This window comes from Ceratotherium simum, chromosome 1 (assembly GCF_057802395.1).
Source record: "Ceratotherium simum simum isolate JZ-2026a chromosome 1, ASM5780239v1, whole genome shotgun sequence".
NCBI classification, from domain to species: Eukaryota; Metazoa; Chordata; class Mammalia; order Perissodactyla; family Rhinocerotidae; genus Ceratotherium; species Ceratotherium simum.
Window position 1 is genome coordinate 75,214,998 of NC_141900.1, and position 23,353 is coordinate 75,238,350.

A 23,353-nucleotide genomic window follows, 5' to 3' on the forward strand; every position below is an offset into this window, starting at 1 on the left:
TGGTCTAAAAAATAGTCCAAAATAGCATTAGTCTAATTTTCCTTTTACAAATGGGTATAATAGCCTCAAACAAACTTTTTCTCAAATGTGGTCATCTCAAAACAAAGTGAATAACTCAAAAGGTCTAACATCCTCTCAGGACGCACACTGTTCTCTAAGTGGCTGCACCAGTGCCTATGGTGACACACCCATGGTGTGTACACAGCTCCCTGCACGTTCAGAGCAGCTCCGGTCTCTCTGCCCCCTTCCTCCTCATCCCTTTCCCTTGGTTTGGTCAGAGCTGCTTCCAAGCCCTTCTATGCTTTTCTCCACTCCAATTTCATGGTTTCTTCACTGTCATTAGGCTTAATGCTTCTCACCAGACTGTCTATGCTTTCTTTTCCCACCATCCATAATATTCTGTGTTTGTTCATGGAATCCCGAATTTCTTAATTGTGCCACCTTAAGGGGATTGAAAATATGCGGAAGCTCAAGGGCCGGGCATGTAACCTCCTTTACTTCCCTGGTGTATGTTGAAACTGGTGCCTTTGACTCTGAGCCTTCAGGGCAGAGTTTCTTCAAGGGCTTTGCTCATTGCAAAATAGTCACCTCTTAGTAATAAATGGTAGATATACTGACTGATGTCAACTCAGGATCACTTTGATTCTCTGTTCTTAACAGACACTCAGTTGCTGCCAGGCCCACATTCGCCTCACCAAAAATAGCTAAGAACTGTATGTTGAGCGTTCTATGTGTTTGGTACTAGGGGAACATTTTTTAAAGGGAAGAAATGAAATCTCTGCCCTTGAAGAGTTTAAAATCTAGATATACAGATAAATATCACACATAGAAACTGAACCAAGATCCATAGTTATTAAGGGGACATCACACATATTTAATTATTAAGGAGAATGACAATGTTAGGAGTCATCCCGTTTGCTGGTAAATAATAGAAATTTTTTAGAAATCAAAAAATCATAACTTAGAGGCCTCTTAAAATTTTCAAGCTGTTTCTGAGTATATCATCTTTCTCATACTACAACAACCTTGCAAAATAGGCAAGGCTGATATTAAAATCTTGACCTCCCCATGTTATAGACAAGGAAACTCTGTGCTTGATCCCAGCCCCCATGATATCTCAACAGCACCACACAGCCTCTGCCCAGACATCGATGAGGGTTAGCTATCTGAAGCATTTTCCATCGAGAAATAGGTTGGGATCCTTAGGTTAGTGATAAATGATGACTATGACATTTCTGGTCTCTGGGGTTTTTCTCACCTCTTTTCTCCAGTTCTCTTTTTCTCTCTTTCTCATTGTGGTAAAGCATACCAAGAAAGGCTCCATTCATATGTGTGGGGCATTCTCCTATTATCAGATTAAGAGCTGTGAGTAATTTTGTAATCTACTCTTCTATCAGAAAGCCCATTCTCAGATATCTCTTCAGCTGTGTTTAACAGTTTAGTATATTCCCCTTGGGATTTGTTTCAATAAAAACATCCAGTAAAATCAAAGTACTTTGCTTTTCAAGGGACAAAATGAAGAAAGTGTTTTTATAAGCTGTAAAACTTAATTGAGAGAAAAATCACACGTGTGGCATTTGTGGCTGGAGGTGTAAGCACGGTGAAATAAGAAAACAGTTAACTGGCTAATTGCATGCCTAGGTATACGTATTTCTTCTGTGATTGTGTAAATTTGTGCAAGTACGTTTATACAGGTTACTCCTGTTGTTTTTAATTTCTGTAATAAATTATGTAGCTGTAGGTCCCATAGAAATTATGTAAGAGCTTATGAGCTGTATAAATTATATAATGGTCCATAGGGTTTGAAAATGTATTTCTCCTAATATAACTAAGGATTATTAGGAAATATGGTCAGAGCAATTATGACATATGGTCAGAGAATCACAGGTTCTAGCGAAAGCCAGGTCCCTGTACTCTAAGAATGTGATTAAGGATTTAACCATTCAGCATAATTTGTTGTGTACCTACCAGGCATAATTCTAGACTCTGGCAATGCAGCAGAGAGTAAAGCAGACAAAAGTCTCTGACCTTATGATTCTCTGTTCTATACTGAGGAAGGCAAACAATAAATAAAATAAAATGTGTTGTATGTGAGGTCATGATAAGAGTTACGAGGAAGCATCAAGTGGTGAAGGGGAGTAGGGACAGTCAAGGATAAGAAGGGGTAGGGTGGTGATTGAACAATTCAGTCATGGGGTCAGAGAAGGCCTCACTGCAAAGGTGGTCTTTGAACTAGAACCTGAAGGAAATGAGAGAAAGAGCCATGTGGATATCTGGAGCAGAGCTTCTACTTTGCATTCCTCAGGAGTGCCACTCTCATTTTGTTGTCTCTAGAATTGTGCAGTGCACAGCCTGCACAGCTGTACATGGAGTCCCTGGTTTTTTATGAGAAATACCCAGACAGTGCCTGCCATAGTTCACTACAGTCTCAAAGATGAAGATAAAGGAGTGGGCCACATCCCTTGGTTTATGGGGTTGGAAGAAGAGAACCGTTGGTATTTTCCTGCGTTTGCCTGGTCCCATCCCCACATCCTGTCCTTGATCGGCGATATTGCTCCATTGGGACAATTTTCCTTCTTATTTTCTCTATTGTGAGCCTGGCCCAGTGGGATTTGTTGAGAGTAATACTCATAGCTTTCGTCATGGATCCCTCCCATAGTATAAATCTGGAGACAGCCACGGAGGTAATTGCTTGTGGTATACAGCTTCTGTCTGCTGTGCACTTCTTTCTTTCCTTCTCTCTCTCCCCTTCCTTTTCCCTTTCCAGTGTTAAACCACTATGTTGGATTTTCTTCCTTCCCCTTTATGCCCTCTCTGTATCCTGTATGAAGATTTGCAAACAAGTAACCTAATGAATAAAACTAACCCTTTCCCTAGAGACTGACAGTCTGCTCAGAAGAAGCCCTACCTAAGAGGCAGCAGCCACCACTTTGCATCATCACAGTTGTCACGAGGCCCAGTGTGTGGCATGGGCCCGTGTGATGTTGTCTTTCAGATTTTCAGGAGAAGCTAGAAATCTCTCAGTTTTAAAATGTTGACTCAGCCTCTTTTAAAACACTGTGCAGGCTAGAGAGACAAGATGTCTGCAGGCCAAATTTGGCTTCTGGTAGTCCTGTTTGCAATCTTAGCCATGACTGTACCTGCCAAGTGGTCCCCTGTGTCACCTTCGGGTGCTGTTGAATTCAGCAGCAAAAGCATGCATGGCCAAAGATCCCCAGGACTGCTTCTGCAAAGTGTTTTATCTTGTAGAGTTCTGATATTTTTCGTCTCTGGAAAATTAGCTTAGCAATTTAAAAAGGAAAAAGATATTTTATAATTCATCATCTATTGGCATATACTTATTTTTCTAAGCTCATCAGCCCACATACTTTCTATCAAGCTATGTATATTTCTAAACTAAAGGGTAATCTCGTTATTTCATTCTTAAACTGAAGCAATCATTTTCTGAAACCTAAATTCATCATAACTTTATATGTAGATTTCATATTTCATTTCCAAGTTCTCATTCAGAATAAACTCTCTCTTGGGAATACTGGTGCTTTCTTTGTTTTGTTTTGTTTTTTTAGATCTGACTGAACTTCATCAGTTGTTATTCCTCTACCGTTGAAACTCAAAACAAGCACTGCATTGGTTTCGAGTGCCCTTTAAAAACCATCAGATCAGTGTTACAATCTATTTTTCCAAAGGAATAAAAGCTCACAGGTTGTGCACTAACTTGTTTCCTTTAATCCTAAAAACTCAGTGAAATGCCCAGGCTAGCGGCCTTCCGGAAGGCCATTGTGTTAGAATGGAAGATTATGTACTGTATTTCTTCCTACTATTTTAAATGCAAATATAATAATATATCATGAAACAGAGCACATATTAAGATTAGTGGCCTTTTCCTGTTTTGAAATCATCTCATGCTCCCCAATAGTTGGAATTCTGAGGCAGCACCTAGAATCTCAGGTCCAATTTTGAAATTGTATGTAAAACAAAGAATTCACTTGGAGGCATCAAAAAGTACCCCAATTGTTTTATAAGACCACGGGATGTTTCTGATTTTTAATATTTTATTGAAAATATCAAGAAGAGCGTTCAAAGCTGGAGACCTTTGAAATAATGCAGTCTTCACAAGGCAGAGAAAGAGAGAGGTGGAGTAATTTGTTTAGCAGAAGGCAGGTTGCCTCCTTTGAGGCCTGATCATGTAAGAAAGGAAAATCCAGCCAAGTTTCGGGTCCATAAGACAGCTCCAACTATCTTTAAAAATAAGTTTTAGCTTTGCTTGGGACTAACATGTGTTTAGACCAACATTTTAGCTTTTAAAATTTAAACCCAGGGGTCTTTTAAAGGAAATTTAATCCATGTGTTTTTGATTCACTAAATCCTAAATCATTACCCATAAACTGTATGTCTCTCTAAGCTCTTTGATGTCTAAGAAATCTTTGAAACCATGTAAGGCCCTTTTTGTTCCTGGAAAATAGGAAGTTGATTTTTGCTGAGGGTCAGTAAACAGCATCTTCAAAAATCTAAGTTAGGTCTGAAATCCTGCAACCATGACAGAATGGATGTTTGAATGAGTGCTAATGCATTTTTCTGATGCAGTGTGAAAAATATAAGTACTTTTAAAGACCTTGCTTACCATTGGTATTCAGTTGTAATCTTTACTAACCCCAAGGAAATTATTTTGGCACCATTCCTCTTTCTATTGTAATGTAAATATAACGTCCAAATATTTATCATTTTATCCTGGCACACAGTAGGTACTCAGTAAATATTTTGTTGAATGATGAATGACTTTCTTCTTCCCGGAACCTTCCAGCTAATGTCAATCTTTGCATTCGATATCAATATCCATCTGTCATGTCTTGGAATGAGATCTGTTCTGAGTCAGTGACCTGGTTCAACAAATTTTAAAAATAAGCCATCTAACTAAATATATGACATTTATTGAAATTCATTCTGTACCACGAAGCAATTGCCTTGCAGAGAGTGCTGAAAATAGGAAGGAATTTGTAGGCTAATTTGATTAAATATTCAGTTGTTACCATATGCTTTCTGAATATTGATTTTTTTCCCCTTTTACTGTTTCTGCCATTCTTCCTCCCACCTTGACATGCTTACTGATTGAAAGCTATGCACAGAAAAGGGCAGGTCGTTTGTATGTATAAACAAGTTGAAACAGGCTTGGAAAACGTAATGCTATAATCATAAGTTGCCATCATATACGAGGGGAGAGGGAGGTACTCAACAATAATCGTGGTGTTGGGTTTTACTCCAAATTACACAGATGACACATCTTTGACTCTATTGTGTGGAGGAAAACACCTTCTTACCGTAGTTAGATTTCCTGTTTGTGAGTGTGTATTTTCTGGTACCTAGACTTCCCTTATGGACTCAGCACAAATACGTAGCTTTCAGTGCAGTTGAAATGCACATGATTAGTGCTGACTTCTATGGAGACAGCAATGCCTTGTCTCTAAAAGAAGTAAAGTAGTAATAGAAGAAGGCATAGTACTGAAACATGGGCATTGAAATCTTTCTTGATAACCATGCTGTGAATTTCTAACTACTCATCATGTTTTGTCCTCAGAAAACCTTCACTGATCAAAAGTGTGTTGTTTCTGTGTGGCATAGGGATGCCAGAATTTGTCAATTTCTTAAATCTTGGTGTGGAGAAAAAGGAAAATTGTGTTATCATGTTGAAATAGAGGTTCTCTTAGGTGAACTCTTGACTGAATACATATATCATCATTAAAGCTTGTTTTGAAATTTTATTATAGATAGCTCTGTGTAAGGAATAACTTAATTATATAGTTTTGACATGCTTAATTTTTATTTCAATCGTTGACCAAACTGTCAGTGATAATCGTGTGTCAGTGTGTTTGTACACATTCATATTTAGATGATTTTTTAAACTCTAATTCAAAGGTCTCAGAATTTGATAAATGAGCAGTCAACTGCCTCTGTATGTGAACATTCTGAAAATGGTAGTTCAATTTAAGAAATTTTTTATGATAACTCTCACGCACCAGATAGAGAAAATAGATAACGAAGGAGCAGACCTGGAGGTTTTGATGGGGTATTGGAGAAGCGAGGTTATGGGAGGGGAGAGGTAGATGGATATGCTGAAGGATGATGGGCCTGGGTGCATTGTAAGTCACGAAGAGAGTGTCCCATCAGGAATCAGGCTGCCACCTTCCAAGTAGGGAAAAAAAACTGGCCAAAACAGTGGGGAATCAAGGGACACTCACAGAAAATGGTAGGGCTCGTGATAAGCAAAGTCTAAACTTCCTCCAACTCTGTCCCATGTGGTTTGATTTTTGGAAAGACTAAACTTGTTATCTGTCCATTCCTAAAGGAGGCCTCTTAGTCTATCCTACCCTCAGCTACCAGGAAGAATGCAGGAATACGTAGCAGGAGCAGAAAGAGTGTCGGAGTCATGTCCTAAGCACTCTATCAGCTACTCGCCAACACTCTAAATGAAATTTCATGTTCTCAAAGGAAATCATAGTATTAACCAAACAAACTTATAAATGTTTTACATTGTTTTCATGACTATATTCATTTTCTAGTGGATCAGAGAATTATAATGCATTCATTACTGTTGGGACCAAAAGTTATGGCCCTAAAAACTATAATCCATAATTACTTTCCATTGGGATATCCTGTACTGTAGATGTATATGAGTTTTTCTTGCAGATATTATCTTGAGGCCATTTCTTTGGGCCTTCGTTATACAGAGTTCACGCTAGAGTGTGCATAGGAATTGCATTTTCATGTTCTAAACACAAGCTCAGACAGTGGTCTAAAGATGTGAGGAAAGCTCGTATCAGGGCCTGCCTTCACTTCCTGTCGTTTTGTTCCTCTGCGAGTCTTAGGTGAGCAGCTGTCATCTGACTCTGGCCTCACATTCAGGCAGAATCCCTCCAGCTCCTGCCGATGGCTGCACTGTCCCAAGTGAGCTTGCGGTTTGACTATTATCTAGTTAAGACAAAGACAGCAGACAAATAGAATCATTTAGGGCCTACATGAACCTTTGGGCTTAAAATATTACCCTAGCTTTTTTTTCTTTAGTTGAGTGTAAAATAGTACAATAAATATTTTAAGTTCCATTTATTATATAATGAAGCAGCCAAAGCAAAGTTTGCTGACAGAAGAAAGCTTTCTCCTAACAGAAATCAATACGCATTTTGGACTTTTCAAAAATTCACTTTCTAACATGTTCAAGTTAAGATACTTCTAAATTTTATTTCACTCTCACTAACGTACGTGGGTTGTTCATTGAAATCTGAACATCAAGGTCCAAAGATTTTAAACATTCTTCTGGTCTTCAAAGAGCTTACCAAAAAAAATTGTTCTTTAAATCGCCAGAAAAGTGCAGATAAAACCCCAGACAATTTCATTAACAACAATGAAAGGTGACAGCCCTGAATCTATGTCATAAGTTGTTTAATTACTTTCTAAATGTTATTAAAGATTCTGAATGAATAACTAGGCTGGTATTTAGGATCAAGCCTCCCTCACAATTCCTAAATGGGTTTTAATTTTCAGAGTTAGATGATCATTATATCTGATTCATTTCTTTAACATCTTTAGACTGTTGGTTTTATTGAAAAGCGAGCAGAGTATCTGTTTCAATATGTTTTTCTTTTCCCTGAAGTTATTCCTTGCAGATTTCAATAAAACTGGTTTTGAAATAAAAATAATCAAATGCTGGCATTTCCTCTTAATAAAGGCCCATAGATCTGATGAATTATATAAACATTACAAAGAATTCACTACAGAGGTCATGATTATGGAATTATTTAATTCCCAAATCTGCCTTGCAGACTGCTTGGACACTCGGTGAGAATGGGCATTGTGTATTAGGATGAGTATTATCTCAAGTGAACTTTTAGTCTTGTTTTGGTCATTTCCCATTTTCCCCATTCCCATTACAGTGATTTCAAACTTTCACCATTCCCTCAAGTTCTTGAATCTCTTTGGCTCCCCTCATTCTCAGTGTAATATTTTTTTTATAGTTTAGAGAGTAAACAGAAGCCCATATGGTTTCCATGTCACCCATTATTACCTCCTTGCTTATGTCTCAAATGATGAAATGGTCTTTTCAACCTATGGCCTTGGTCCCATTCTTTCTCACTTCTTCAAGCACCTTGCTCCTTCTATCCTGTCTTCCCTACCAACCCCTCGCATCTTTTAAAATCTCCCTCACCTTTTTTCATTCAGCCCTTACTCAACTTGTTGCTTCTTCTAGAAGGAAAGAAAATACATATGTTAGACATTCTGATCTTTAATACACAGTTACCTTAAGTATTCACTCCTATTTCTACCTCAGCCTTTAAATAAAGAATTCTTGAAAATAAATTTGTAACTCTTTTTGTCTACTCACATTCATTCCTTACCTCATTCAACTCAAGCAGTCTGTTCCACACTCCTGAGAAAGTGCCCCCACTCTAATCACCAGTAACCTCCTCATTGCCAAATCTGATGGACACTTTTGTTTTTATCCCACTTGCCCCCTCTGTGAAATTTGACACTACGCGTGCGTCTTGCTTCTCCTTTCTTGAAATTTCTCCTTTAGCTTCTGAAATACCACTCAAACTCTTCCTTTTACCTTTAAAGTTTAGATTCTTGTCTTTTTGGTTCCATCTGAATGTCTCCTTTCTACTTACTGAACATGCCTGTGGGTGATCTCACTTACCTCCATGACTTCAAATACACTGATGGACCAGTGGCTCACAGATTGCTATCTCTGACTCCCTCTTTGCTCTAGACCATCATGCCCATGTTGTTAACTACTTTATAGATTAACTACTTTATAGACACTTGCACTTGAATGACCAACAGATACCTCAGAGTTGTTAACTGAACTACTATTTTGGCCCCAAAACTCGTCTCTGCCTGTTTTCCTTACCTTTGTTGATGACACCCAAGATAGATACTTTTTTAGCCATCCTTGACATCTCATTCTTTCCTGTGATCAAAATCTATATTAAATAATTGTCACATAAATTGTATCTCTTTAATATCTCTCTGATCTCATCCTTTCTTTCTATCATATCCATACTGCCAAAGTCTTTGTTCTGGATCATTCTTTTATGTATTAATTCATTCCATTATCCATTCTTCAACAGATCTTTACCAGGTGCCATGTAATGGCACTACACCAGGGGCTAAAAATAGAGCTTACAGTCTAGTGGGAGATACAGATAAGTAAATTATAACACAACATGATAAAGTCTAGATAAGGAGAAGGAAGGTTTGGTGTATAAGCACATGGGAGAGTTCCCAATCTCTTACTAGAGGGTGAGAGAGGCATTGGAGAAGGCCACCTAAAAGAAGTGTTACCTAGAGTAAAAGTAAACCAGGTGAAGGTCAGGGCAAAGTGTGCCAGAAAGAGGGATCTGCATGTACTGAGACTCAGAGTGAGAGAGCACACAGTTTGCTTCAACAACTCAGAAGAGCAGGTTGGCTAGAGCCTAGATTTCTAGGGGAGCAATGGTAAGAGGCAAGACTGGAGAATTAGGCAGAAGCCAAATCATGCATGGCTTTTAAGCCATGCTAAGGAGTTGAACTGTTTTTAAACAGAGAAGTAACATAATCAGTTTGTCATTTCAGAAAGATTTCTCTGGTATGTTGGGGAACGGATGATCAGGGGCAAGAATGGAGAGGGAAGACCAGGTAGGAAGCTGTTGTAGTAATCTAGGCAAGAAGTGACACTGCCCTGAACTTTCAGTGGCAATGGGGATGGAAGCAGATAAACATATTTAAAACACCTGTTGGTGGGAGTCAAGAATGATGCCCTGGAAATGTGGGAAATGTTATGCACTGAGACAGGACACCAAGTGGGACAGCAAGTTCCAGGGGAGTAAATGGAAGTGCCAGAAGGAAATCCAACTGCTCCCTCTTAGTCTCTTTGTCTCGTTCACCCTCTTCTCCCCAGCCTATTAGCTTTGGTGTTCCCGGAGCCCAGTCCTCCTCTCTTCATTCTCTGCACTCTTTCCCTTGGTAGTTTCATCCAATCTCGTAGCTTTTCATACCATCGATATGCAGACAACGTCCTAATTTAAATCTCTAGTCCAGGCCAACTCCAGGACTCAAATATCCAACTGCATACTCAACAGCTCCACTTGGATGCCTAAAAAGTATCTCAAACATGAACAAAACTAAACTCCTGATCTTCTCACATCCTCGCCTTGCTTGCTCCACCCACCAGCTTCTCCATGTCAGTAACTGGCAAAGCCGTTCTCCCGGTTACAAAACCCAAAATCTTTGGAGTGTTTTTGACTCCTTTTTTTCTCACACATCCCACATCCAAATCCATCACCAAATCCTGTTAGCTCTATCTTCAAAATATAACCAGAGTTCAGCCACCTCTCATCACTCACTCCTTCCTCTCTGGCCCATCGCTCACCTGGACTACTGCAGCAGCCTCCCAACTGGTCTCACTTCTCCGTTTTTGCCCTCTCCCACCCCCTGCCACCAGCAGTCTTCTCCCACACGCGGTCAAGTTTTTGATTCCATTCAAACATAATCATTCACTTGCTCAACGCCCTTCAGTGGCTTCCCGTTTCATGCTAATAAAAACCCAAACCTCACAGTGACCCACAGGCCCTACATGCTCTGATTCTTTGTCCTGTGTGATCTCATCTAGTCACCAAGATCCAGGCTTACTGACCCCTTTGCTGTGCCTCAAACACACCAGGCATGCTCTCCATTTGGTCCTTCTTGCCTCTGACCAGAAATCTCTTTTCACATCTCAGATGGCTAAGTACTCTCCTCCTTCAACTCTTTCCTTAAAAGCCGCCTTCCCAACTTTTCAAAGCTCCTAACCTCTCCCACCACCTTCCCTCTGGGTGCTCCTGATCCCCCAACCCTTCTCTTTTTTTTGCCTCTAACGCTTATCAACTTCTAACACACTACATGATCAACTTAATTGTTGTATGTATAATTTGTTGTCTGGATCCACCTTTGAGAAACTAAGTTCCACAGGGGCAGGAATGTTTGTTTTGTTTACTCGTTTACCCTAAGAAACTGGCACATAATAGGACCTCAATAAAAATTTGTCAAATTTAGTCTTAAATAGCTGTTGGACATACAAAACTGATGCTTGAGAGATGGATTTCTGGACTTTCTGGAGATAGAGATGAAAATACAGATCTGGGAGTCTTCACTCTGTTGTTAATCTTCATTCTCTATTGCCTGAACAGATGCAGTGATCTTCTGGCATGTCTTCTGGCCTCTAGCTCCTTACCACTCCAGTCCACTCTCCACATTGTCACCAAAATTGTCTAATATATAGATATTGCTGATTTTCATCTTCTCCTTAAAACCTCCCAATGACTGTCCGCTACAGATAAGGTGCAGACCCCTCAACAGGACATATAAAGGTTGCTGTGATGTGGCCCCAGCCTAATCTTCCAGCTTCATCCACACCGAGCCCAGCCCACACAGCCTCTATGCCGGTTACAGCATCCTGAACAGCCCTGCACATTTTCCCTGAGGTGCCGCTCCTCTGTGCAGAGAGTCTGTCCCCCTCCTCAGCTGTGCTTGAGCAACTCCAGTTTATCCTACAAGACCCAGCTCGAGTAATATCACCACTCTGAAATACTCCTTGTCCCTGCCTCTGTCTGCCACAGTTAGCTCTTCTTCCCAGTTTGTTCCCCCAGGGATGTGCACCTGTCTTTGCAGCACTGCCTGGAGTGCAGTGGGGTAGGCGGCTGGGACTACCAGCCAGAGGGCAACACTTGGATGGTTGAAAAGGTTTTTTTTTTTTTTATGTGTTGCCCTCTCTTCTCTCTTTCTGTTTCTCTCTCTCCCTCCTCCTTCAAACACACATACCTTCTACACACACACACACGCACACACACACACACACACAAACTGCCTTGAATTATTTTTCCTTGAATTGATCAGTTATATAAACGCAATCCTGAGCACAGTTGTTTTCAGGTTGTCCTAACCTTTTGATTTATTGATTTCGCAAGGATCCAGAGTGTTTACTGAGTTTTAGAAATTGGATTCTGTACTTCTGTACTTATTTTTCTGTGCTGTTCTGTTTTTACAAGGATATTTTTGCTTGGCATTCTCTATTCTTTTAAAAGTAGTTAACGATTTTGGTAGAAAGTTTTGGCTCCTTTTTTTTTTATTGGGGTAACGTTGATTGATAACATTATAGAGATTTCAGGTTTACATCATTATAATTTGACTTCTGTATGGACTACATCATATTCACCACCAAAATTCTATTTTCCATCCATCATTGTACAAATGGACCCCTTTACCCATTTCACCCTTCCCCACCCCCCTTATCTTCTGGTAGCCACATATCTGTTCTCTGTGTCTGTGTTTTCGTTTGTTTGTTGTTGTTATCTTCCACATAGGAGTTCTTTATCCTCTAATTACATATTGATCTCAACATAGTGATATTTATGTGCTTTTGATTTTTCTCCCAACACTTTTAGAATTGCTTTGTGTTCACCCAAGGAATCCACATCTGTACAAAATATAGCCAGGCTTGGCTATTCCTTCCACTCAGTGTTTTCATGATTTCTAGAACTTTTTTTCTACTTTACCTGAAAAAGGAAATGTCATATACTGACAAACTTCACCTTGAAAGTTCATTCCACTGCCAGAGAGTCTACTTGCTAACCTTGATTTCCAAAAAACGTTCTCAGCTGTGAGCAAAATAAAATTCAGACATACCCTAAGGACTAAGTGAAAATAGTGAATGCCCACCTCATTTGACCACTCCACATTTCAGGGCCAGCGCCTGGCCTTTGGCACCCTCATGGCTCTCCCCTTTGTCTCTTTCCCTGCATGTTGATTTCTCTTTCTTTACATGACAGCCACTGTAACAAGAATGGGGTCCACTCACCACCAGCGTTCCTCTGCAGCCATTTGATTTCTGCTTTAGGTAACACCAGAGGAGATTGATTCATTTTATAAACCTAAACCTGAGCACAGTTCCCCTCATTTGGAGTTTACCATGCCTTATGCCAAGAACATTTTCAAACACTGAGGGAGAGAAGTGTCTGATTCATTAGTGAGTAATGTACCAGCTTCCTCTCCAACTTGTCTCCCTTCAGTGGTTCACACTCTGACTGTTCAGTCAGGTTTATCCTATTCAGATTCTATAGTTGAATGCACTGGAAAAGATTGCTAGACTTTTTAATTTTAACTTACGTACTTAGAAATTCTGTTTCTCAAATGTGATTTGTGGCTTCATGTTATTCAGTATTCCTAGATTAATTGAGCAAAATCTCGTAGCACTTCTGCACAATCTGAACTATAAAATTAGATCTATCCATTAGGCTGAAAAAATATTTTTAAATACTTTTATAGGATTTCAAGCATCTTAGCACTTTCTTAACATTGGGGAAGTTCAACCTTCGCATTTTCAAGGGCGATGAGACATTCTTGTCTGACCTACAAGTTACTAATGGAACAAAAGCCTGTCCATCAGTCAGGACTCTGACAGTTCAGTGTATTTTCTGAACAGGACTTTTTACCATACGCACAATGATAAAACAAATGTCCTTTTATTCTTCTTTCCCAGAAGTTGAATACTTTCAGCCATTCTTAAAAGGACAAAGATGTTTACTAACAGATTATAAATGTATGAGGGATGATCTTGAGAATATAATGGAATTCTATTCTTTTTATCTTTACTCTTACCATATCGGAGTTGGCAATGATCTCAATCATATGTTACAACTAGAAAATGCACAGTTGGCTTTTTCTTATGCTACAGTTCAGTCATTTCCAACTTTTAAACTGTTTATTGGAAGAAGAAAAGGTGCAGTATTGGACAAGAATCTGAATAAAAGCACTATTTAGGTCTCTTTTAAAGAAACAACATCTGTGTAATAATCAAGAATTAGTGTTTAGAGTAGCCCCCAAAACATTAATTATAACACATGAAAATTATTCTTGTACTATGTTTAACTTGTTTTCTCCTATAGCCACCTATATATGAATTTTTAATAAAGCTTGCTTATTATAAATTAACTAGTTCAATCTAGGAATACTTTTTCTGTTTCAGAAATTCATGTCAATGACAGGCTGCCATGTACAGTATAACTTTCCTCCACCAGCACACAAATCCTTGATTTTTAGTAAAAAAAAAAAAAATACCTTCACATGACTTTTAAAACCAACTGTTAGAAACAGGTTACCCTGGTAATCACTTTGAAAACAGCATGTTTTAGACATACAGCAGCAAAACAACAACAACAACAAATTGTATGCAGTTTTGCAACGTGTATGTGCTACAAAAACCTTAAAAATACTGTTCTACCCCAATAGATGAATAGGTTCAATCAAAATCTTTTCAATCTAAGTTCTGTTAGTAAAAAGGATGATTATTCCTTTATTTTTCTCTGTTTACTTACAACTAGGATTGTCACATAAAATACATTCATGGGACATACTTATACTAAAAAAATTGTTCATTGTTTGTGTGCAATTCAGGCTTAACTGGGCATCCTATATCTTTATTTGCTAGACCTCAGTGAAGGTACGGGTTTGCTCTTCTTTAAAGAGGTCAAGTAATGCTTCCTTATTTGTTGTTCTTCCTTAGTATGGAAAGACCTTACCATGGCCTTTGACTTGGAGGACAACTTAAGAAGGACTTGAAGAACTTGAAATGAGTTTAGGGGAAAACTACAAGATGACCAAAGGGTGGGAAAATAAGAAATAACACTATTTAAACTGTAGACGAGAGGACTAAGGTGATAAAACAGTCACCAGGTATTTGGAGTGGGCTCACCCAGTGGACTGTGCCAAGTTCCTCATTTTTTATGAAGGCAGGCAAAAACTGGCTAAAACACAACGTAGGTTGATAAGCATAGTAGCTACATTTATTGAAAGCCAGTGTATGTTGCATAATTGAATGCCAGTGTCTCTCATAATTTATCTCTAACCTTCACAGCCAACCCACAAGATGTGTACCATTGTCCTCATGTGTTAGATAAAGAAACTGACACAGCGTCAGAGGTGTGTAAATGGTAAAGCCCAGATTTACATCACATCGAAGTCTGTCTGACTATACTCTCTCCACTACACCCCACCTCTTCTCCAGAAGGTTTTATGAGCTATTGGGAAGAATGTTGTCAAGCCAACCAGTCTGTAATTATTACACATAAGATTGACTCATGGGCATTTTGGATCATTTAAATGTGGTCATATAAAAGAGCAGTTGGATGAGCTGAAAAATGCTGAAGATTTCTTCTGTCCTTTGACTTACTGTTAGAAATCATTGTCAAGGTAGTGTCTAGCTATGTTAGAAGCAATTTTTGACATGGTGTATTGTTTTATCTTTCTAAAGTCAGGTTAGGCTTTTTTAATGATCATAATGCTGTGTTAAATCTTAGGCATAAGAATCAAATGCCCAACAAAGCATGTTTAAAATTTGCTTTCTCAACATCCCAGTAGATCCATTCACTTTTCAATTTAAGTTACACGTTCAAATTTTTGGCATTTATCTTGCTATCTTCAAATCGATGGACTACACTTTTTGAGGATAGAAACTCTCAGTATCTAGACAACAGCATGGTATGCAATGGGTGCTGTTGAATATTTGATTAGTATTGTGTGATATAATGTAATATGACTCTTCATAACCAGTGAGTATTTATAAATACAGTATTTTAAATGTCATCAGGAATCTCCTATTGGAATCTTCTTTCCTTAACTTTGTTTTTATGGGCTTACTTTTAAAGTTAATGGAAGTAATATAAATGTAGAAAGGGCTAAGAATTTTCCTTAGGATTTCACTCTGGCAAGTCCTCTTGGAGATTTAGTTATGACAGCTAGATTTAGCTTTTTATGACTGCAATTTCCTTAATATGAGATCTCAGCAATTTCCATCATCATAAATCCCTTTTTTACACTTAAAAGCAGGATTGAAATGTTTTCTAATTTTTATATCTTGACTCTTCACTTAGATACATTATTTCTATCTTAAGATTATGTTAAGTAAATATTGCAGAAGAATTTGAAATTATATAGCAGAAAAAAACTAGTATACCACCTCAAAAATTTCGACTAATATATGTTTCCAAAGGCAAAGTGAAATATTTAAAGTAATTATTCAAGTGAATAAAGAAACCATCTTTTTCCAATTCCTTGAGTATTTTACATAAAGTTGCTTTTATGCACTTAACTTTGTGTTTGAATTCAGATTTGTAGTATCTTCGAGTGGGCATTGTTTGGTCGGGACTTTCTCAAGAGCGAGAAATAAAAGAATCACAATGAAACTGCTGATTGAAAAAAGGAAAGAGAAAGAAAGGAGGGGGAAAAAATTTTACTGGTTCACATTAGCTTAAGACGTGGTGGATATAGATACTAGAACAATAACATCAGTAACTTGCCTTTCTTCATGTCTGGGATCTCCTGCCCCTTGGGTCAGTGTCATGCTCAGGCAGGCTTTCTCCACGTTGTGGCAAACATGCTCATCAGACACTCCAAGTTAACATCATCTTTAGTGCTTGTGATCTTTGAAGGAGAGGTCCTCTCCCAGTATCTGTATTAAATCCCAAAAAAGACTCTGATTGGCCTTGCTTTGGTCACATGCTCACTCTTGACAAGCTCTGGGTCAAAGGAATAGAGTTCATTGAAAGGCCAGCCTGGTTTGCAAGCTCACCTTGTGGTGAGGGAAGTAGGCCGTGTGATTGACAGCCCCATTAGATAGAGGAGGGAGAGTTTTCAAGAGTCACCAGTAGTAGACAGTGGGGGCTGGGCAGGTAAAAACATTTGTTCATTAAAATATTATGCCTTTTGAATAAAAATCTTTTCCAGGAAATGCAAATAATTTGAAATAGTTCAAATAAGCAACATAACTTTCTTTAAAAAGCATTTGAAATACACTCGGAAGAGCTAGATTGCATCCCTATCACATTTAAGATAATAATTTTTCCTCTTTGAATCTCAGTTTTGTCATCTAAAAACATGGGAATAATACTTACCTTCTAAGAAATCATGCTGATTAGAAGAGATGATGTAATTGACAGTATCTTGTAAACTATAAATTGCTATCTACACAGTTATAAAATATTATGATTTCTAAGAAAATCAATACCTAAAGAAAGCAAAGTTACCTATGTTAAAGTTTGGAAAGTCTCTCTCTTACAAAATGTGTTTCATTACACCTATTGTCTGTTTTCCTGAGGAATCAGTACTTGAATACAGCCACACATATGCTTTTGTGACAGGTTTTTGTTGATGATGAGGACAGTGATGGTGACAGTAGTGGGGGTGAAAGGCATAGGTAGCCATTCAATAATTCTTAGGTAATATAAAGGTATTGCTAGATTTCTAGAGGATGAAAAGACCAATGTAAGCTAGTTCAGTGAGAAAACTAGAGGCAGATAGACGGCAGACAGAGTTGAGCAGCTGATCTTAAGGTTAGACTGAGCTGATATTCACAGCTAACAGAGCAGTACTCTTTAAAGGAAATGCTCCTAAATACCAATAGTTTAATGACCGAGGTGCCATTGAGATAATCACTCCCAGGAAATGTTTTGCCACTGAGATTATTTTAACTATCAACTGAAAAGAAAGAAAGAAATGTTTTATGGATGATTCAGTTTCACCTGCTATGTGCACAACATTTTAAGAGAATGAATTAGTCAGTCTGTTTGAATCATCTTTACGTGTTCCTTTTAATAAGGAACTCAAAGTTGGTTAAATGGCCAGCACTATTTCAGAAAGAAAGAAAGAAAAAACGGAAACGGTAAAAAGACATTCTGTATTGGCAGCCTGATCTAGGCACATCACAGGAATAAATGTATCAAGACAAAAATATACGAAAAGTGAAAGTATTTTTGGAGTCACTACCAATACAAATATTAAAAAATTGCTCACACAGCGTGATCTGGCAGATTATATAGATGGAGAAGAGAAAGCAATATGTGCCAACTCAGTGGCATTGGAGTAAAATTTTATTGTAGAAAAACAATCTCAGAGTTGAAAATTATTAGAGTTGGAAAATACTTTGGAGTTCATTAGTTCAACCCAGGAGTATGCTTATAAATATTTAATAACCGTCCCCTCAGGGGAGAAGAAAAGCCCTGATTTGTATAGTGTTTGCCAATTTCTATCGTGTCAATACTCCCACCATGGCTGATATCAAGCTACCAAGATGAGGTCACTGGACGAAAGTTGGGAAATGATAGGACACGATAGGCTGTCATGAGCTGGTGCAGAGGTTCCAGCACGTGGCTAGTTTAACACTGTAATTTTACAAATAAGAAAGCAGCTGAGGCCAAAGCAGTTGAGTGACTGGCTTTGGGTCATACAGCTGTTTAGCTAAACTGCCACAAGTAAAACTCAGGGTCTCCCTCATGCTGCCCTCAGTATTGTGAACACATTATGAAGAAAGGACCGCGACTGATGGATTGGTAAGCCTGCCTGACTCCCCTAGCCTGGTTGAGTTCCCCTTTAGTGGCCCCCATAGACCTTTTCACATTGAGTTTAAACTGTGGTCTGTTTGTCTGCCTCCTCTACTAGTCTGAGATCTTGCTGACAATTGAAAAGTGTTTTGTTTATTTTTGTGTCTTCAGCACTCTGCATAGTATCTAAAACAGTAGATGCTCAAAAAGTATTTGTTGAGGGCATGAACAAACAATAATAATAGAGAACATTTGTTGGCCTACTGTGTGCCAAGCACTGCTCTTAATGGCTTATATACATTAATTCATTGAATCCTCAGAATAACCATCACAAGTGAGGTAGGTACTATAATCACGCCCATATTTCAGATGAGAAAATAGAGGCTCAGAGAAGTTATTTGCACAAGGAGTTATTTGCACACAGACAGTGAATGGATTCAAACCCTGTAGTCTGTCTCCAGGGCCTGTGCACTTGACCATTCAGCTGTCACTCAGTTAACTGGCAGTGTCATCAGGGTACACAGCTTAGCAACAAATCCTTACAAAAGCATTCCTCCATTTGTTATGAAGGACACACATTTCCTGGAGAATATCTAATCTGACCAGCACACACTGTTGTTAATGGGGAAGGGCCTTAATTAATTGGAATTATCAAGGAAATGGGGTGTTTAAGTTTTCTCATTATCTGAGGATTAAATAGAAACTCATATTTTAATTAAAAATCCTGTTGTTGACAATGGGCCCTAGTCCTATTTTTTTGGTTTAATAAAAAAAATTAACGTTTCTCTGATTTCTCCATCTGAAAATTGGCATCACCATTTGCTTTCAAGAGAATGTAAAGAAGGTGTAGGAGACTGGGCTGCTAACTCCAGGGGTATTCTGCAAGGTTTTTTCCTTAAATAGAAGAAATCTCCTCCTTCCCTACTGGTTTTCTTATGATTTGCCATCTAATCAAGTGAGATAACAAAAAAGCCCATTAGTACATTTGTACATTTTCTTGGATCCTAGTTAACTGAGGTTTAGTACCAAGAGTGAATTATGTACCGACCTTAAGATAAGAATTTTTTTTAAAACATAATTTAATATAATATACCTCAGATTTTTTTTTTTAAAGATCATGTTGAAGGCTCTTTGAAAAAGCCTAGAAGAAAAAAAAAAATCATTCTCCCTTCACACTACATTAATGGGCATCAACTAAGATGCAAATTGGTTGTAATGCTTTGTTTCTTTTGGCAGTAATGGTTCGTTTATTTTCTTCCTTTATTATTTTTCTAGAAAAAATATGGTGATAAATTATGTATTAGGCTAATGTTCCCAATTTTAGAAGATACGCTGATACTATTGAGAAGTACATTTAATTTTTCCACATAATATATTCTAGAAGGTTTAGACATGTATTTGCAGTTTGTATTTGTCTTTTTTTTTTATAATTTTATTTATTTATTTTTTTTCCCCCAAAGCCCCAGTAGATAGTTGTATGTCATAGCTGCACGTCCTTCTAGTTGCTGTATGTGGGATGCGGCCTCAGCATGGCCGGAGAAGCAGTGCGTCGGTGCGCGCCCGGGAACCCGGGCCGCCAGCAGTGGAGTACGTGCACTTAACTGCTAAGCCATGAGGCCGGCCTGTATTTGTCTTCTAATAGGACAACTTGTCCCAAATCCTTCTTTTCTTTTACTCCTTGTCATTCTCCCCACCAGGACCAAAAATTTTCTAGTACATTTCAAAACGATGAAGAATTATATATAAAAATAGCAAGTATAACACCCTACATTTATGTTTATATACACTGTATAACAAAGTGCTTTCAAAGATGAGATCTCTTTTTGATACTTAAAATAGTCATGTGTGAGTTTTGGACCCTGAGACTCAAAAGTGGATGAGTTGCCTGAAATTACACAGCTAGAGAGGGAAAGGGCGGGAGCCAGAGCTCTAACTGTCTAGCTTCTGCTCCAGTACTTTCCCTCTCGGCTCAGGAAGCTGCTCCAGTGTGAGTGAAGCACTTAAGAGCCCAGACAGATTCCTGTCAGCCAGACGTGGGATTGAATCTGGTTCTAACTGTGTGACTTTTGGCAGGTTAGTTCATCTGGAAATGGAGAATAATACTACCTCCTACTTCACAGGGCATTTATGAAGAGTAAATCAGAGGGTTTAGCAGAATGGCTGGCACATAGTATGCACTTAATACATGTTATTGTTATTTTTATTATTATATGGTTTGTACCTCTTCCAATTCTTTACCTGAATGAAGCTTTGTTTTGCCCTCTGGTCCAACTATTATTTTCTAGCCTTTAAAGCCTGTATCCCCAATCAGATGCCTTCTTTTGGATCCTGAAAATCATTGTGTCCGTGACCTTCTGCCTTGGGTTTCTTCCATTCCATACCTCATGAATGTGAAGAGGAAGTCATAATACGTTCTGTCTTATCTTAAAGGGCCCTCAGAGCTGCTGTGCAATCCTTTCTTTCATTTCTTGCTGACCTCAGTCTGCATGCCCTGCTGTAGGTACTGTAAACCTCCGTCTCCACCCTGAAGTCCCAGTCCCTCCTCTGTAGCCATCAATTTCAGCAGATGGTTATATACCCTAATTTGTTTTTAGAACATTGAGATCATATACCCTGAACTCCTTCAGTGTCCCTGTATATTCGTCTGACTTCTTATCCTCTCCTGCTGTCTCAGAAAGAATGACCTCTCTTATGTTCAGGGCTCTGGGAAATGCCTCTTTTTGCTCCTTTGGAACGTAGCTCCAAAATTTTTCTCTCTCTCTTTTGCGCTCTTTGGTTTTCCCACTTCTCTAGGCACACCTACTTGCAGTTCTCCTGACCATGCCATGAGCTCTCTCCTGCCTCTTTATCTTTGCACAAACTGCTCTGCCACTAGGAATTTCCATTCCTCATCCTCCTTCAAGGCTCAGCTCAACAACATTTCCAGTCTGATTGGCTGTGCTTCCAACACACTTCCATAACTATCTGTCAACCCCCAGGCCTCCACCAAGTGACCGCAAGCTTCCAGAGGAAAGGAACCATGTCTCTGTGTTCCCAGCACCTACCACCGTGCCTGGCCCTTAATAGATACCCAATAAATGTTAGTAGAAGATAGGGAGATCTACTAATAAGCATGTATCTTTCCTACAATTTAAGAATAAACTCCTCTTGACCTTGATATTGCCTTCTGCTTGTCCTTACTTTGACAAACACTCTGCTTCCTCACCACACATTCCCTTGCAATTTAGTATCTGATACCACTGTTGAATCTACTGAAGCTACTCTCGTGAAGGTCAACAAAGAGCTTCCGTGTAGACCATATCCTCCTTCTTGAGCCCCTTGCCTGGCTTCTGTGACATGGTACTATATTGGCTCTCTTGACACCTCACTGACCTTACCTTCCTTGACTCCTTCACTGGTTTCTCCATTGTGAGTATTCCCCAAGATTTGGTTCTCTTCCTTCACCTTGTCCCTCCGTGAACATACTCACTCTTGGTTTTAACCATCACCTCTGTTCAGATACCATGTAAAGTTTATGTCTATTTCAGCTAGAGTCCCAATTACTCCGCCAGCCCAAGTTCCGAATTTTCATTCCTTCTAGTGCAGAGATGGGAAATACTTGGCACTCATGCTTCCACTTGCCACCGTCTCATCCAAGATGCATATTGTCTCACCCAAGACCGATCGTGCCACTTTCCCGGTTAAGGGCAGGCTTCTCCTCAATAATCCTTCTCATTTTTCTCCTCTGTTGCTTGGCACAAATGCTCTATCTGCTCAGAATCTTCATTCTTCCCTTATTCCAGATGCCTGCTTCCTGGTAAACAATGTAACACCTGCTAGTCATCCATGTAGTAGAACATTTTCACTCATTTCCCAGTAACACATCAAACTCAACATGTTTAAAACCAATTTATCATATTCCCCAATCTTTAGCCTAACTTCCTCCTGCTGACTACTCTAGTTTTGTAATTTGTTCCACTTTTTCGCAGATGACTGCTAATCATTTTTGCCTTCTCCTTTGTGATCCACTACTTTAGGTATCAAATCTTATTTGTTCAAATATGTCTCTCATTCATCCCTTCCTTTCTATTCTTGAGGGCACTATCTTGGTTCTGGCCCTTATTGCCTGGTTATGGGCTATAATAATAGCCTTCGTCTGGTCGTCCCATTGCCAGATTCTCCCTGCTCTAAGCCACTTTGCCTCCAGCTTAATCTTCCTAGAGGAAAACCTTGGTTATATGACTCTCCAGCTCAAAACCCTTCAATGACTTTCTATTACCTCTTAAATAATGTCTGCAATTCCTATCAATTTAGTAGAGTAAAATTATCTTTGATTTTAGCGTCAAAAAGATTTGGATTCAAGTTCTGACTACTACACTTACCTGTTCTGTGACTTTGAATTTATTGCTTAATTTTTATTCACTCATTTATTCAACATATATTTATTTAAAGGTTACTATGTTCTAGACTCTATGTCAGGTACTTGGGATAGAGTGATGAGCCAAACAGACAAACAGACATTGTCCTTGCTCTCCTGGACCTCACAACATAGTGGACTTGTGCCTATTTCTCATAATCATAGTAATCCTAAGTACAGGCCATGCCTCCCTCTCTTGATGCTTTTAGCTTCTGGTTTGTGCTAGGGTATTATAAGGCCGTGTATTAAAGTTATTTGCATATGTATGTTATCTCTTAACCACATTGTAGGTTCTCTGAAGGGTAGGCACCATGTCCCATTCCCCATAGTGCAGGCACAGAGCCATGCACATATTGGTTGCTAAGTGAGTTCTGTTGCGATTTGGTAGACCCAGGGTTAGTCTTTGGCATAGCTATAATGCCTAGTATGATTTTAGAGGCTCCCTTTGTCCTGTCAGAATTTTGCATTTAAAAAAAGGGAAAAAAATAATAGCTATTTGGTTTCTTTTCCTTCTAAGACCTGTCCTCTCCAACCTACCACCCTGTCTACAGCTATTATAAATAGAACTCACAATGTTTATAAC

At 38.8% G+C, this 23,353-nt stretch overlaps 1 protein-coding gene across 2 annotated transcripts in view; it reads left to right on the forward strand.

Moving 5' to 3' along the window:
- Nucleotides 1-23,353, forward strand: part of MET (MET proto-oncogene, receptor tyrosine kinase) — a 112,085-nt gene that overhangs the window by 2,186 nt on the left and 86,546 nt on the right. The gene's annotated exons all lie outside the window — the stretch shown is intronic.